The sequence below is a fragment of the Myodes glareolus genome, chromosome 3 (genome assembly GCF_982192425.1).
Source record: "Myodes glareolus chromosome 3, mMyoGla1.1, whole genome shotgun sequence".
Lineage (NCBI taxonomy): Eukaryota > Metazoa > Chordata > Mammalia > Rodentia > Cricetidae > Myodes > Myodes glareolus.
Genome location: NC_142028.1, coordinates 37,236,849 through 37,253,724, shown reverse-complemented (window position 1 = coordinate 37,253,724; position 16,876 = coordinate 37,236,849). Strand labels below are relative to the sequence as shown.

The 16,876-nt window shown below is 50.7% G+C and overlaps 1 protein-coding gene across 8 annotated transcripts in view; it reads right to left on the bottom strand.

Annotated features, from left to right (window-relative positions):
* Positions 1-16,876, bottom strand: part of Atp2b2 (ATPase plasma membrane Ca2+ transporting 2) — a 314,666-nt gene that overhangs the window by 229,404 nt on the left and 68,386 nt on the right. For all 8 annotated transcript variants that reach the window (XM_087904426.1, XM_087904421.1, XM_087904419.1 and 5 more), the window contains exon 2: positions 10,430-10,475. The gene's annotated coding sequence lies outside the window, so the exon portion shown is untranslated. The remainder of the gene's footprint in view (positions 1-10,429; positions 10,476-16,876) is intronic.

Sequence of the window (16,876 nt, the reverse complement as noted above, 5' to 3'; positions counted from 1 at the left end):
CATCCTCTGCTCTCCCATTAGCCTTTGTTTTAGCCGACAATTCCCTGGTGCATGCATGAATAATGTTATACTATTTTTAATGTCTGCTATTCAACCTTCCACCATGTGTGACCCTGGCCTGGTAGTGTGTGGAAGCAAGGAGGAGCCAGATTCCTGGGCAGAGACCTGGTGTACTCCTACCATGGCTATGTGGCTTTGATGAGGCGTCTCACATCTCTGATGGCCTGTGGGATCCCCGAACAGGCCTAGCAGGAGAGAAGGTGACAGAATTCTGCAAAAGGGGGGTATACGGTTTGCTTCACATCATTAGGGGTCCTCACAAAGCTGGCATCTCAGGCCCTCAGTACTATAACCCCAGCCCTAAGTCTTTTCCAAAGCCAAGTGGAATCTCTGACACCCTGGGGGAAGGGACAGAGGTGGCTGAGGCATGCTAGACCAACCAGCCTTAGGTGTGTCTCCTGTCCAACTGCTGTCTTGCCAGGGTCTCTGGTGCCTGCTGGGACTTCAGGCTGCCTTCACTGAGGGATGCCTGACATAGGCCCTGTCCTGCTAGCCTGCCACAATGTGCCTCATCACCACTCAGAGATTCCTGCCATCTGGACACAATGCCCTTGTGAATGTCTGTTCCTCTACTCTTTATGCCCTGGTAGTGATGTGGGGTGCCATTTTCCGGTGCCTAGTGACTGATACCACCTTCTTGGTGACTTCATGGGGACACACAAGGGCTCTAGGAGCAGGCAGATGGTGTCTTTTATTGACCCAGCAAGTCCAGCGGTGTGTCACAGAGTCCACGAGAATAAGGCACCATGGGGGCTTTCAGCATGCTACAACTTAGAGGCCATGCCCCCTGATGTGGTCATACCCAGCCTCCCTACCTCCATAGCCCAACCTGCCCCCTCCACTAACCAACCAGAGGCCACTGTTCACTGAGATCACCCAGAGTCTTCCCTACCACTCACCACTGGCCCTCATCACCTACACTCAAGCAGGGCAGAGTTGCCTGTCCCGTCAACCCCTGAATCCCCCATGAAGGTGGACTTGCAGGCTCTCCTCTAGGGAGGAGTCCCGTCCCCATCTTTATCCCCTTCCACAGCAGTTCCCATGATCCACAGGCCAAGCCCACAAATCACAGGCTGTAATATTTACTTCTGAGTGCCTGCTAGAATTGAGCCTAAACATCTGGCATCAGAGCCACTTTGTGGGGCAGCCTTGTCAGCCATCCTGCAGCCTGCTCAGGTCTGCCCGGCCAGTCTCCTAACACTGGCATTCTGGATGTCCAGGTATTTTTATGTTACAACCACAATGTCTTGGCTTCCTGTTATTCCCCACTAACAAACTCCTACTCATCCTTCACGACTCAGCTGAACAGGTACCTCCTTTGTGAATCTCTAGCGCCCTGAAGCCCGACTGGGCTCTGTACAGAAATTCTTCCATCACACTTCATTTTCATCGCTCCAGTTCTTTAAGCGGCCATACTCCTGGGAAGACGAGGGGCTGCTCTAGGCATGGGCTGTGTGCTGATCTTTCTAGAACGCCCCTGTTACACTTCAGAAAGCCTTGCGTGTCTTAGCACCTCAGTACACATCTGGCAAAGAATGAGGGCAGGAACTCGGGACTTTCAGGGAAGCCCTATAATAGCCTTGCCTTGGGCACAAGCCAAGAACAATCTTCCTTCCCCAGAACTCTGGGCACCTTATGTTTGGGTAGAGCCAAGTCCTGGGCCACTTCGTAGAATCACCAGGAACAGACTATTTCCCCCTTCAGTCCCAAACAGCAGGAGCCCTCACACCAGCGGCCATATCTGTTGTTTCTCAGGAAGTCTTAGAGCCTTGGTGGCCTCCGTGCCCGTCACTTACCCTCCACAGTGTGCCCCAGGTGAGCGCTCCCAGGCCAGGCCAATCAACCCCTGTCTGTGTGGCTCCAGGGGTCTGCAGGGCCCAGAGCAGCAAGCTCTGGCTGCTGGTGGCAGAGGCACTCAGACTGCTGCAGAGCCCACGGCCGCCCCCACCTGGGACTGCAGCTGTGACTGCTGCCAGGAGCCTCGCCTCCCTCCCTGCATCCATCAGTTCAGCTCAGTCCTGCCTCCTGCAACCTCTGTGAGAGCCAGACTGCATGGAGCTTTCCAAGTGCAAGAGAAGGAAAAGCTAACAAGGGTCCCTAAAGAGACCACAGGTCACCACCAGCTGAGGAGCCTCTAGAGGGGGCGGGATATGGTGGTAGAGGATTAGCCCCCAAAGGCGGGCTTTCCACCAAGCAGGACGTAGGTCTTACTCTTAAAGGGGTGGCACACCTCACTGTGACCTCGGCATCTTTGGTGGGTGGTTCAGGACTCTGAGAGACTGGAGGCCTCTGCAGCAGCTTCCACGGATTTTCAGGTGACTGACATGAAAGAATTCCATCCTGTGATGCCTCAGCCCCCATCACAACGAACCACCTTATGGTCTGAGTTTCAATCAGCGGGTTTGCCACAGTTCTTGAAAAACTGAGGACTCAGTCTACCACCCGGACAAGTCTCCCAGCCCTTCCCTTTTCTTCCTCAGGCTCTTAATGCATATACAGCAATGGAAATGCATATTCTATATACACATGTGTGTGTGCATGCGTATGTGTGTGCATGTGTGTGCACGTGTGTATGTGTGTATATCCATTGCCCCCACCCCACTCCAGCACTGGACACCATTTGTCAATTATGTTTCCTGAGCCCAGGACATGAATCCCTTCACTGGGTCAAATTCAGTCCTGACACTGACTCGCCCGAAGCCGCTATTCTCTAGGCTCATTTGGGGGGCGTTTCCAGGACCTTTGGGGCTTCTTAGTGTTTGAAGTCAAGGGAGTTTCAAAGTGAGGCAGCCATGTTGTGCCTGGGGCACCCAGACATACTTCCTCTTTCTGCATGGCCCTAATTTTTAAAGACCAGGTAAGGAAGGCAAGAGGGAGTGCATGGCCCCTGACCGACCCCTGATCTCCCGACTTGTAGCCCGTAGGCATCGCCAGACTCGGCACAAATTTTGAACCCCTTGAAGCATGTGGGCAGATATGACAGACTACCGTGCCTGGTCCTTCTAGATTCTTCTCGTCCACATTGCCTGACTCCTGACCTGTGACTGAAGCACTGCATGCTCACTGTGTGAGGAGCAGGAAATGGTTAGTCAGGAACTTCCAGGTTCAGCAACTGGCTTGACATGTCCCCCACTGAGAATGCCCCAGGCCTGGCTCACTCTGAACGTTTTGTGGAGCTAGAAGTCTTAATAGGTTTCCTAAAGAAAGGCTAGCTTCTGTTCTCACAGATCCTCATTGTCCTGGGTCTCACCTTTTACCAATCTTTTTTTTTTCTTCTTCTCTTCCTCTCTGTCCTAGTCAGTTTTAACTGTCAACTTGACACAGCCTGGGGTCACGTGAGAAGAGAATCTCAGTTAGGAAATTGCCAGACTGACCGATGGGTACCTCTTGGGGGATTGTCTTGATTGCTAATTGGCATAGGGGTGCTCAGCCCACTGTGGGGGGTGTTAATCTCTAGGAGGTGATCTTGAGCTGTACAAGGAAGCTAGCTGAGCATGAGTCAATGAGCAATCCAGAAAGCATCATTCCTCATGTTTTTTCCCTCCATGTTTTTAACTTAATGTTCCTACTAGAGCTCCTGCCCTGACTTCCCCAAATGATAAACTATGATCTGGAAGTGTAAGCCAAATAAAATCTTTCTTCCCTAAGATGCTTTTGGTTAGAGTGTTGTATCATAGCAACAGAAAGTGAACTGGAAACACCCCTTCCCTCCAATTATCGCTCTATGCTTTCACGGTGCAGGAAACATTTTGGAAAGGAAATAAATAAGGGCTGCTAGGAGGAACCTTGGGCCGATCTCCTCCCATGGGCCTTGGTCTTCCCTCTGTGAAAAGGGTGGCATGGAGGGGGTAGCCTGGCTGTACCTCACATCTGTGTTTGACTTAACTGACTGTACCTCCTTTCAGAAGACACCCTTACCCAGTGGCTCAGGACTTGGCACCCATTACCAGTAGGGTCACTCTCTGCAGCCACCACTGACCACAGCAGCACCTGTGTGAGCCCTTCTGAGGACACAGTTCCACTAGGGTCACTGTTCTCTGTCTCAGCATCACCAGACATTCTCTTCTTGGTCTTCACTTCCCCTCCTCTGAAGCTGCTCAGCTTAAGGTTGCTGTGACCCCATCTGGCCATGTCCAGGAGCCACTGCTTGGCTTTTCCATGCCCTGCTCAGCTGAGGATCTCTCCACCTACCCATTTCCCCCCAGTCACTCACTGTTGGGTGCCCCAAACACGGTCATCTGCTCCTTTCTCCCTCAGCTGTATCCGCTTGCGGAGGCATGGCCCCCAGGGCTTGCTTTCTGTGTGCTCTGGTCTTGGTTGCTTCCTGAGCTCCAATTCTTCTATTCACCTGCCCCACCACCCCCATATCTGACCCACTGTCTCCATATCTAATGTCTCACTGAAGTTCAGAAGCTCCCATGTCTCTGACTTATCCCTCCACTTTCCCCTGCCAGAGTCCGCCCTTGCCCTCCAAGGCACCTGCCCCAGGCATCCACCCTGCCACCCAGAAAGGGAACAGACTTGTCTCTGCCCCTAGTTCCTGGGAGGGAAGACTAAGGTCCTGGATTTCCCCCTGTGATAAGGATGTACTTGCTGTCACAAGCTTCATAGGTAACAGGTGGGTTTATGCTGAGAGACACAAGACTTATGATGGGGATTGAGTATAGAAAGATGGATGTGAGCCTCACGGGGAGGGCTGGTGATGGAGTTCCATCTCAGGCCTGGCGGCTTGGCATCAAGCTGACACTGTGATATCTGCATGAAAATTCAGGACAGGAGAAGTCAGCATGGCACTGGCTGCAGAGCACACCCATGTCCCAGGATGTGGTGGTGTCTGAGTGGGCATGAATCATGCTTTCAGACCTCACCCTGTATATATGTTAGCACCCAAGTTGCCTGACTTGTCTACCACACTACAGTGTGAGGACCCTTTCCCTGTGTTCTGAGGGATATTCCACCAAGTTATCCTGCCAAAAGGAGTATGGGACCCAGAATTCATCTTAAGTGCAGTAGCCTGGGGAGAGGCATCGGAATGGAGGCAGTTTCACTGGGAACTTAAACAACCTTCAACTTGGGGGATCTCTGTCAGCTCCTGGTAGACAATCCAAGAAGGGAAGTGCAGGATACCACTTGGTATCTGAGTACCCCAAGTCACCCTCACCCTCCCCTGTCCGTCCCTCTGCTCTTAAACCAAATCTCATAGCATGTACCATCAGTTCAACCTTCCCAGTGGCTCACAACATGGCTGTGCCCACTTCCTGTGCCCTGGTCATGCCATTGTCATTTTCCATGGGCTTGGCAGAAATACCCCTTTTGTGATCTCTTGCTTCCGCCTTGAGTCCTACAATATACTCTGCAAACAGCCCTGAGGTAAATGTCTTCCTCACAGACCCTCGCAGCCCATCCTGATCTTTCCTTACCCACTCTCCAGTCTCACTTCCAACTGCTGCTCTCCAATTTGCCCCTTCAGCATTTTTGGCATCCTGACATCTCTAAACAGCCTTTGCCTCAGCCTGCCATGGGGTTTGCTATTTACTTTTGCCTAAGTGTATTTCTGGTTCCTCATGATGCTTCATTTTGGCCCCAAAGGCAAGAAAGCCCATCTGACAACCTTACACAAAAAAGCCCCTTCCCTCTTTCCCATCCACCCCCTTCCTCCTGCTCTCCTCTCACTGTCTGCCTTCTTCAGCATGGTCCCTGGCATCTGACACATATGGGTGCATTTACTCATGGTCCATTTCCCTCCAAAAGAAAGCCAGCTCCCCAAGAACAGGGACCTCCCTGGGGGCACATCTGCCCCATCACCCCTGTGCTCCCCTAGTGGCTCAGGGAGGGAAGGTTAGACCAACAGATGCTTTTCCTAGAAACCGCTAGCAAAGATAGCTCCTGAACAACCTCTTACCCTGCACACCACTTTATTTTCCTACCAATTTTTAATAAAGATTTATTCACACAGATCTGGAAAGAATCACAGAAGGACTGGGCAGTTTCTAGCAGTAGACACACTGAAGCTGCAGCAGTGCACCACACAGGACACTTGCTGTGACATTCACTGAGGGGTTGAAGGTGGAATAAAGTAACTGCCACCTTCACCCTAACTAGAGGATCCAAAGGTCACTGTTAACAGGAGAGTTTGGACTGAAACCCAAACATTCCCTTTTTCTTTATAAAGTATACAGTCTTAGATAGTTTGTTACAGCAACAGAGAATGACTAATACAACTGTTCTCTCTACCCTTGGTTTTATAAATCAAAATCGCTTTTGAGTTGGCATGGGGAAATTACATTTTAAGGTCTGGGTTTTAACATTTAGACCCCCTGTAAGTGTTTAATGTCTTTAATGTCAAGGCTTCTTACATCAAAGTGCTTCAGAATTTTGTAACAGAATGAACTTGTCCACACTGAGTGGTTTTATTGTAGCTCTCAGAAGCCTGCCTCTGCTTATGGGCTTACTTGGGGACAGTCAGTCACATTACTGTCTCTGGTCTTGCTAGACAGGTTGAGGTTAGCCATGTGCAGGGCTCACTGGGGGCCTCTGTCATACTTCATAATAGTTTCTGAGCGAGAACAATGAATGACCTCCTCATCTACAACTCACCTCCTCCTGCCTCTGCTCCAAACTCAGAATAGCTGTGCCAAATAAATGGCCATAGTCACCGGGACATGCCCCCTCTGCTGTGGGCTGAATGCTTCCCCTTGCTTTACTTGCCAAAGTCCCAAGCCCTGCTCTCTAGAACCTGTCTACATACAGAAGGTCTCTCACCTAAGATGACTTAAATTAGATTATCCTCTTTATTGTGCTTCTGACTTTGAATTTGGACCTGTTTTGAGCTACCCTAGGGTGGCACAGTCTCTGGTCATGCTGGGCAGGGCACTCGGTCACGACACCCTGTGATCAGTGAGGGAGCCACGAGCTACGCAGCATGAATGCTGTGTCATGAACGATGACGCTCAGTGGGCGAGGTACACTGGCAAATTCTCAGTATTGATGTTTTCATCAGTTGGTCAGGATGGACCCTCACTGTAAATCATCTCATTTAGAGACAGATATGAATTAAAATGAGGAGAGTGTGGACTCTCATCCTATCCAAGCAGTCTTTATAAGAAAAAAAAGCAGGACACCAGCATCACCTAGAAAGACCTTGGGCAAGGGCAGCAGTAGAGAATCCCCAGAAGAAACTAAACTTGCCATACCTTGAACTTGGATTCCCAGCTTCTGGAATTACAAGAAAATAAACTCCCGTTGTTTAAGTCACCCCTTCCCTGGTACAGCCCAGCACACTCACACTCTCCAATCCAGTGATCAAGGTGGGATGGAGACCACAGGAATGTACTGGCTTTGGGGTGGCTGGCTGGAGGGGTGGCTCAGTGGTAAAGAGAACCAGCTGCTCGTCCAGAGGACCTGGGCTCTGTTCCCAGCATCCGCATGGCACTCACAGCTGTCAGTAACTCCGATTCCAGGGGATCTGATGTCCTCTTTTGGTCGCAGGGGGCATTTCACATACATGTTACACATAAAAACATGCAGGCAAAACACTCATATACATGAAATAAAAACAAAAACATCTGCAAAAGCAGTGTTGAGAAAAGAAACACTCTAGAAGGAAAAGCATCAGACTAACAATTTATTTTATACAACAGAGTGTAAAATGCCCACCGACACCGACAGGTGGAGTAGATGCCTGGCTGAACTGTGACCATTCTGTGAATATGAACATGGTGAGCACAGCACCTTGGGGAAACTGAGGGATCACTGAGAAGCACAGGAAAGAAAACGAGCCACCTATGCCCCTACAAAGTTGTATATGAGTTTCTTCAGTTCCTTCTTCCCCCTCCCTTTCCCTCTCTCCCCCTCCCTTTCCCTCTCTCCCCCTCCCTTCTTCTCCCTCCTCCTTGGCTCTTTCTTCTACCCTATGTGTTCTTTTCCATATATTTACAGAAACATCATTTTGGCAAACTGCCTTTTCTCTTAACTCTGAAATATGAAGGTGTTCCCTACATTATTGAAGGTTCCTCTCAAGCAGTTTTCAATGGCTGCCTTCCAGAACTTTCCATGTCTGCAGGTGGCTCAGTAGAGGCTGCAATCTGCCCCACTTGGGCATGCACTTGTTTCTATTTTTGACTAATATAAACACGCCCCGATAAACATCCTCCTGAATGCATCTTTGTACGCATCTCAGGCAGCTTCCTCGGGGCGGGCTTCCTGGAAGTGGGATTACTAGTTAGGGATTACTGACATTCTGAAAGAGGAAAAGCTAAAGCTTTCTAGTCATTATGGTGCTTTGCAGGGTGACGGCGCAGCTATTTCCTCTGGCCCGTGACACAATTCTAAACATTTCCAAAGAGAAAAGAGAAAAGGAAAAGAGACTGGGGACATCCGTGTCCATTGTCAACACAAGAAAGTGGCTGAAATAAAGGTGGCCTTTAAGTCAGAATGCCAGGGAAGGACAGGAGATGAAACGAGGCAAGGGATAGATGGAAATGGGGTGGTCTGACTGTTTTTATGACACCGTGGAGTTGGGGCCATTTTACAGATGGAGAGGGAGCAGTCTGAGTGTCTGCTATTCAGTTCTGCATGGGCTCAAAAGACCAGGGGCTCACACCTTACCCACAATGCCTAGGGGGCAGAATCCAAGCATACTGGGGTCTACCCTGGCTCCAGGATCTGGGCAAGGCACCTCTAGGAGGCTCTCAGGCCATCACGGTGTCTGCTTTGCTTTCTTACTTACATGCAGGGCAAGGCTCTGGTATGCTAGGCTGGAGAGTGGGGGCTACCCTACATCTGGGGAGGTTGGGCTGGGGAGACCCACATCGTGGGGACTTGTAGTGGCCAACCTGCCCACCTGCCGTTTACTCTTCTGGCTATGTTAACTCCAGTACTGTGGGGACAGCTGTGTGACAGCCAGAGGAGGGTGCACTGACTAGGCATGCCACAAAGATAACAACAGAGGTAAACAAAACACCCATCAACATCCTTCTGGAGAGAAAAGTGTAAAACTGGGCGGCACATTCTACCTGCCATCTCCAGGAAGGGTGACAAAGTGTGGTCCTAGGGGCCACTCTGTCCTCCTTGGTGTGGCCTGACCTCAGGTCTGTACCTCGGTCTCTTCCTACCTTGTCCTCAGGTTGAGCTAATAGAGAGACTCCCTTTTCACCCTCATGGGAAAAAGTCAGCAAGTCAGAAGCCCCTGACTTAGGTGCCTGCCATGTCCTCAGACCCAAGTCTAAGTGCCAAACTTCTCAGCGTACAGACAACAGTCATGACCTGCTCATGTGACTACCACATCAGAGCAGGGGCCCAGCTCCTCCACTGTCATGTGCCTGCAGTAGGGAGCCTAGCTCCCACATCCCTGGCCCCCACCAGAGCCCATCTAATTGAACATATCTACAGCAAATGGGGAAGCTTTCTAGACTGGTGCAGGCGATATTCAGAGAGAAACACTAGCTTCATGCATGTAGATTACATGGATCATGGCACATCGAAGCCATCCTTGCCCTTCTGGCTGTGTCTAACTAAGAATTATCACAGATACCCCATGGGTGATCGGATGGAAGTTTCTAGGCTTCTTCCCTATAGAGTGTGCCACTGAGGACTGATTTAGGCCCCTCTAGTCAGACAGGTAGCTGGAGAAGGCTACCCTCCTATCAAGCACGCTCTGGCTACCACCCCTTCCCTCTGGGAGGAGAGCCAGCTCCACAAACACCTTCCAGGCAAGGGAGAAACAGCTACACCCCCAGGCACAGGCACTGTGTCTCTAATTCTCTGCTTGTAAATAATTACCAGGGAGCCTCAGACATCTTTCATAGAGGGCAAAAGGACCAGACTAGCCCACAGAGCTCTCATCCTGCCCAGGACAGAGGCCAAAAAATGCCTATCTCAGAGCAGCCAGTGGGCTCCAGGGAATTTCCTCCGCAGGCTCCTCAGTCCTTGTTGAGCGTATTCCATGCACAGTGCTTTGCTTTCTCAAGTTCCTGAGCTCCCCACCCTCGCTTCTAAAAAGCCCATGGGTGTGCTGACCTCAATGAGATGATAATAGAAAATGAATCTGAAATTGATTTATTTTTAAAATGCAGTGAAAAGATATCACAGTGTAAACGATTGAGAAAATGGCCACATATCCATGAAAGCATACTGCTCTTTGTCCGAGAGACGTGCCCCAGGGGCCTTAGAACTCCAGCTGAAGCAGAGTCAGAAAATCAGCCCAGGCTGTAGCTTTCACACCCCTTTCTCAGGTTCTGTCTTTCTGTTCAGGGTCTGGGGGAAGGAGACGGCTATCTGGGTGGCAGGCTACACATATAGAAGTTTGAAAATCTCAGTCGACACTGTCATCAGAACTGGCACTGTGCACAGACGCAAGCCACTCACTCACCTGTCCCCTTGGCTGCTGTTGGTCCACAGTCTGAGGGTGGTGAACCCTGCAGGAAGACAGAACCAGAAAAGTACATCAGGGAGCTTGGCAGCCAGGGATTCAGATTTAAATATTTTAAGTTAAATTTAAAAAGTTAGCATTATTTATTTTGTGCATGTCTGGCTGTCTTAGGGTTTCTATTGCTGTGTAAAACTTCATGACCAAAAGGGAAGGAAAGGGTTTATCCCAGTTGACAGCTCTCAGGTCTTTACCACGGAGGGAAGTCAGGGCAGGAACTCAAGGCAGGAACCTGGAGGCAGGAAGTGAAGCAGAGGCAGTAGAGGGGTGCAACTGACTGGCTTGTACCTTACGGCTAGCTCAGCCTGCTTTCTTATGCAGCTCTGGCCCGCCTGCCGCCAAGTAGCACCACCCATAATGGGCTGGATCAACCCATGTCAGTGATTATTATTAATCAATTAACAATAATATCATCACTGATCAATAAAAGACAAATCGGATGGACGCGTTTTCCCAGATGACTCTGGCTCGGGTCGAGCCAAGAAATAACCAACCAGGACAATGATGTATGTGTGTGGGATCACACATGTCACCGGGCACAAGCAGAGGTCAAATGACAACCTGCAGGAGTCGGTTCTCTCCTTTCACTATGTGATCCCAGGGGGTGGGTCCAACTAGATCTGGCAACTCAGATTTCTGGATGGAGAGGGCTAGCCCTGTCCCTGGGGAGGTGAGGAGTGAGACAGGCCAGGGACATGATGCATAGGGCCTGCTCTGGGGGCCAGAGGACTGAGTCAATGAGGGTCCTGGGGCCACCATGTCATCTAGGGAGGGCTGAGAAGAGGGGCTGTTGACACAGGTATAGGCAGGATCCGGGAAGCCTCCCGGGATGGGCTGCTTGGCAGTACAGGTGGGGATTCCTCTCCTGGCATTCCTGGTTTGGATTCGGGGAGCGGGGGGGGGGAGGGTACCACACTGAGTCCCAGGGAAGGTGGTGAGGAAAGACAGCTGCTGTCAGACAGACATCAGGCCCCACATGATGCAAGAGGAGCAGACTGCAGACGCTAGTGTCCTTCCATCCACACCGTTACTCCACTCTTCCTAGAGCTCCTCATGGGCCAGGCCTAGCGGGAAGGACGGGGTAGAATCTGTGACGCAGTCCACACAGGACATTTTCAGAGCACATGACAAGACTGAGAAAGGGCGAGGAGCAGATCTTGACGGGCAAATCCTCGACATCTGGCCTTGTGCTCTTAGGCCCCTGCATCCCTGTTCCCTACTCCACACAGAACCTACTCTCTCCATACCCTTCTTCCCCAAGCCTGGGGTAACTGAACCGTACAGTCCCTGAAGCTGGTTCCGCCCTGGGCCTATGCGTCAGCCCTGGGAACTCCCACCCTCCTGGCCCTGCTTACTGGCCTCAGCCTGCATGGCTGGCCTTGTTCTTCACCACCCCCTCCACCCAAAGTCTTTCCCTTTACTCTTCCCTGCTACTGCACTGCCTCTTCCCTGCCATGGCACCGCTTCTTGTTCCTCTTAGATCTGAGCTGGGCACTCCCTTTTCCTGGAAAAGCCCGAGTTTACAGAGACCAAGGTGCAAAGACACGGGGAACATTAGGCCTGTGGTGGGAAGGGCAGACACAGGCCAGAGCAGGTAGTCTGAACGCCCTCCTTAGATTTTTCTGAGCAGAAGATGAACAGCTGGCCAGTAACCACCTCCAGGCCTCCAGAACCAGACTCCGGAGGAAAGCCAAGCGTTTCACAGCTGGGGAAACCGAGAACACAGGCAGGGATTGCAGTAGCCAGGAAGTAGGAGAGCCAAGGGTCTGTTTGCCTGCAGGCTGTCCTTCCCTACTGGCTGCGGCCACTGACTTTAATTGTTCCAAAGCCATTGCTCCAGCTAAGGCTGCCTTCAACCCCTCGGCTGAGCTGGAGCCTCTCTTGATCCTTAAGCAAATACTGCTGATCTTATAATACAGATGGGAAGTACCAGGAAAGCTGTGGAGCATGTGCGGACAGGGCAGGTCAGCCCTGGGCAGTAGAGCATAGTCAGCAGGCAGCTGGTGCTGCCAAGCCTGTCCTGCACAGGGGTCCTCACATGTGGTGCCCAGCTGAGATCCACACACAGAAGTGCTAACCACGTGGCCATGGTGATGCTTTCTGACACTTGCTCTGTATAGACAGACTGTCAGATTCGTGGGGTGCAGTGTGATACTTCAACACAGGACTAGCATGTGTGTGGATCTGAAGGGGTCACTGCCATGCCCATCAGCATATCTGTGTTAAGAACACTCATCATCCTCTCAGCTAGTCATATCAAAACACACACTATGTGGCTATCAGTCAACTTTCTGTAGATGTGGGCTGCCCATTGGTACCCTGTGCCCATGGAGATCCTGTCTCCTTCACCCACTTCCCCCAGGTTCTGGTAACTACTATCTTACTCTATTCTGCTGGACCAACTTTTTAAGCTAAGAACAGGCAGAATTTGTCTCTCTGTGCCTGATTTGTTTCATTCAACCTAATGTTCTCCTGTTGCTCAGTGGGAATCTCTTTTCTTTTTATGGCCGAGTAATATTCTAGCCTCATACTCCTTTCAGACTCCTATATCAAAAAGAAAGTGTGGACTTGGCCACTTGCCCTGCCTAGTACCCTTTCTGGGAAGCTCCAAAGGCTTCCTCCCTATCTAAGGCTCTGAGCTTATGGAGATAGGGGCCTTGTCCTCCAGGCTACTAGGCAGCCAGGTCTGGTTCACAGTGGTGCCCCATCTCCCCTAGCAAGGACTGGGATGAAAAATTGATGAGTTAACTGCCTTGGTTGGTGAATTTTTCATTGTGGAGGAAAGGAGACCTTGTCCCTTAGCCCAGGAGGGCAGTTCTTGGGTGTCATCTCTGCTAAGGTTTTATCCTAGCTGACCATGGTTATGGACCTGTGACCACATTTTTTCTGTCCATGCCATGAATAATGACAAAGGCTGGGAGGGAAGCTGCTGTTGGGACCAACTCCCTCACCCTTTAGCATGGAAAATTCTGGGATGACCCGAGGGACAGAATTGGGTCTCAGCATGGGGAAGTAGGAATGGGAGCCAGAGGTTGTCACACCCGTCCGTCAGCTCACACTCCATGCCCTTCTGAACTGCAGGTGAACCCTTATCACCCAGATCCCCTTACAGTCAGCCGACTGAAGGGGGCAGTAGCCTTGGAGCACAGTTGAATCTCAGGCCTTGACCCCAGTCTGTGGTGATCAGGTGTGGATGAGTTAGTGCTGCAGAGAAGTGGGGACCCTCTGATATCAGCCAGAATTCAGGGAACCAATGTCACCAGTGACCAGGAAGAGAAAACAGGGCAGGGCTGGGAGCCTGACATCATCATTTACTGGCCTTGTTTCTAAGTGATTCTCCCTTCTCCAGCCACAGGTGGTGTGGGGCCAATCAGGAGGCTTCTTGGAAGAGGGGGCCTGGATATAGACTTTCAAGCACAATCACCCTTTTCAAGTTCACAGGGACTAACTTTGGGGATCCCTGATGTCCCCTCTGGGCAGACAGTGAGAGAATGAGGTTTTAGCGTGCATCTGGTTCTTTGCTGTCTGGTCATAAAGTCCTGGGGCATTGACTCATGTTGGCTAGGTCATCAGCAGGATTCCTGTCTCCTCCATGATTGTTTCAGCTCATGTGAATCCCATTTCTTCGCATGGGATTCATGCGAAGACCCCACCCACCTACCCAAACAGGTCATTTCCAGGAACCCTGGGTCCTCATCTCAGGGCTGGCCTGTTTCTGGTTGAATGCTGGGAAAGCCGCAGCTTGTCTCTGACTTGAGTATCCCTGTTTGTGGGCTGGAGTTTGGACTATATTCAAGTCACCAGAATGGGGACTTGAATTGGGGAAACACCAGTCCTTAGCTTTCTCTAAATCTGATGCCACAAATGGAAGTGTCCAAAGGACTGTTTCATGTGGGCCCCTTTCGTTGGGGACGAACGAACACATCGGTGCTCTGACAAGCCCTATCTGGCATGTACCAGGGTCAGTTTGCCCAGCCCAGCCTTTCCCATCCCGACTTGATCTCAGGATCTCTTCTGAAGTTAACTAGCATTCCTCAGGACGTGCTCTGAGGAGAGGCGGCCCCACTGATGTCTCAGGCACCGTGCCCACTCTGCCAGTAGGAATCCAGGGTGTGGAATTTCACCCTCTCTGAGCAACCTCTTCACAATGCTCCTGTTTCATTTCTGGCCAAGACAGGAGGATACCCCCTCCCAGCTCCTATGTGATCCACCTCCCAATCTCTGTATTTCACAAGCAGGTGTATTTTCTCTGCAGCAGCAGGCCATGTGCTCCTAGGAGGAACGACCGGAGGACGCTACTTCAACATGATTGAAACATTTGACTAGGGCCACGGTAGCCTCGGTGAGCGTTGGGTTCGAAGTCACTCCCAGTGCTCTCCCAGCCATGACCGGGTGGAACTATGAAGAATTGATTGAGACGTGTAGCATGGCACAGGTGTTAGCCTTTGTCCATCTGCCCCTCCTTCCTTAGCTGGGCTGCTGTGATTGGGACAGGAACTGGGCAGGGACAACCCTCCTCTTGGCAGGCAGCAGGCAGTAGCTGAGATCACAGGAGAAAGTGGGCGTCTTTGTGTCTGAACAGAGCCAGTGGCAGTTCTCAGATCCCAAATACCCTCTGAAATCGGAGTTCATACGGGACATTTTTTTTCCAGATAAGGGACACAATTGATATTAGCTTTGATGCTCTGAGAGGGGGTGATGGGACATGCAATGGTGCTGGAACCCTACCCAGACCTGGGGCTTCTGGTTCTTCAGACACGTTACCAGGGGAGGGAAGGGTTTGTGTGGGTCATCGAGCAGTGGTAGCGCCAAAGAAAGTTTCTCTCTCTGCTTCGACTTGGCTGCACATGAGGCATCCAGAAAGGGCACATCTGGGGGCCTGACACTGACATGGCTTTAGGGACCAGGGGTGTCATGACCAGGGTCAAAGTCTGTGGGAGGTACACCTGACACCTGCTAGGCTTGGGTTCCGCTTTCTGTATTGGTTTTCCTCAGAGGTCAGGGCCGGATGCACACCCACCAGGTTGGGTTACAGAATCCATTCCACTTCCTGACCTCAGCCTCCTGGAGGTCTTGATGTGGTCAATGCAAGGGTATCCACATGACTCAGGAGACAGTGGTCAGGGCAGCTCTCAGGGCTCCCCTTATGTTATAAGTGGCCCCATGCCACTGAGGGACCTTCAGTGGTAACCCATCTCCTTTGTCCCCCTAGTGACAGGCTGTGTACTATCAGCTAAGTGTGGGCCAATTCCTTGGGGAGGAGCATTCTAAAGTAGGGGGCGTGGCCTCTTACGACAGGAAGTGCTGTCCACCCTTAATCTAAGAACACTAGCAGCCAGCCTTCTTCAATTGTTTATTTTGTTTTTGAGTCAGAGTCTTACATCTTGACTGGCCTCAAATTTACTTTATAGCAAATAACCTTTAACTCTTGATCCTCCAGCTCCCAAAATCTGGGATTCTAGGCCTTTCTTCAAATTTCCTAATTACTGTTTTCAATTTATGATCGCTGCTTTGTTCATTGATGGTAGCAATGATGTTTCAATTCTAAAATAAGCTTATTTTGGTAACAATGATGATGACAACAACTATGACAAACAAACTAAGTTTACGTAAATAAAAATAAAACCAGGCAGGAGTTTCGGTGTAAGCAGTCTGATTGGCAGCTATGGAGCGGGCTGCGAAAGACTGGACTCTGAGAATCTGCTACAGTTCCCACAGGTACACTAAGTGCCCATACAGGAGTCAGGACCCTTGGTGGGAACAGTAGTCAGTGTTCACAATCAGAATTGGGACAAAGCCCTCAGGACTGATGACCGCACATTCCCGTTTGGTTGTCTCTTTGTGAGGCCAAGATTAGACCCCTCTGTTAGTGCAACCATCTCAGCTCAGAGGAAACACAGGCTTCTGGCTCTGTGCTGCCCAGGTCCCAGGTCCTGCAGCTCTGAGGAGGCGGCAAATGAGCCTGCTCATCTCCCAGGAAGTCAGTCATAGAGTCAGCACTCAGTGACAACCACAAAAGGGTATGGCCAGACACCTGGATAGAAGACAGATATACAATAGAGAGAAAAGGGGGCAGGTGGGTAGACGGATGGGTGAAGGGGTGAGATACAGACAGAGATGGGTGAATGGGGGGAGATACAGACAGAGAGAGATAGAGATAGATAGATAGATAGATAGATAGATAGATAGATAGATAGATAGATAGAGAGAGAGAGAGAGAGAGGTAGATGAATGGATGGATGGAGAAAGAAGGGAGAGGTGAATGGATGGATGATGAGTATATGGATGGATGAGTAGATGAATGGCTGAGTGGATGGGTGGATGGACAGATGATGGACTGATGATGAATGGATGAATGGATGGGTGGTTGGACAGACTGATGATTGATGA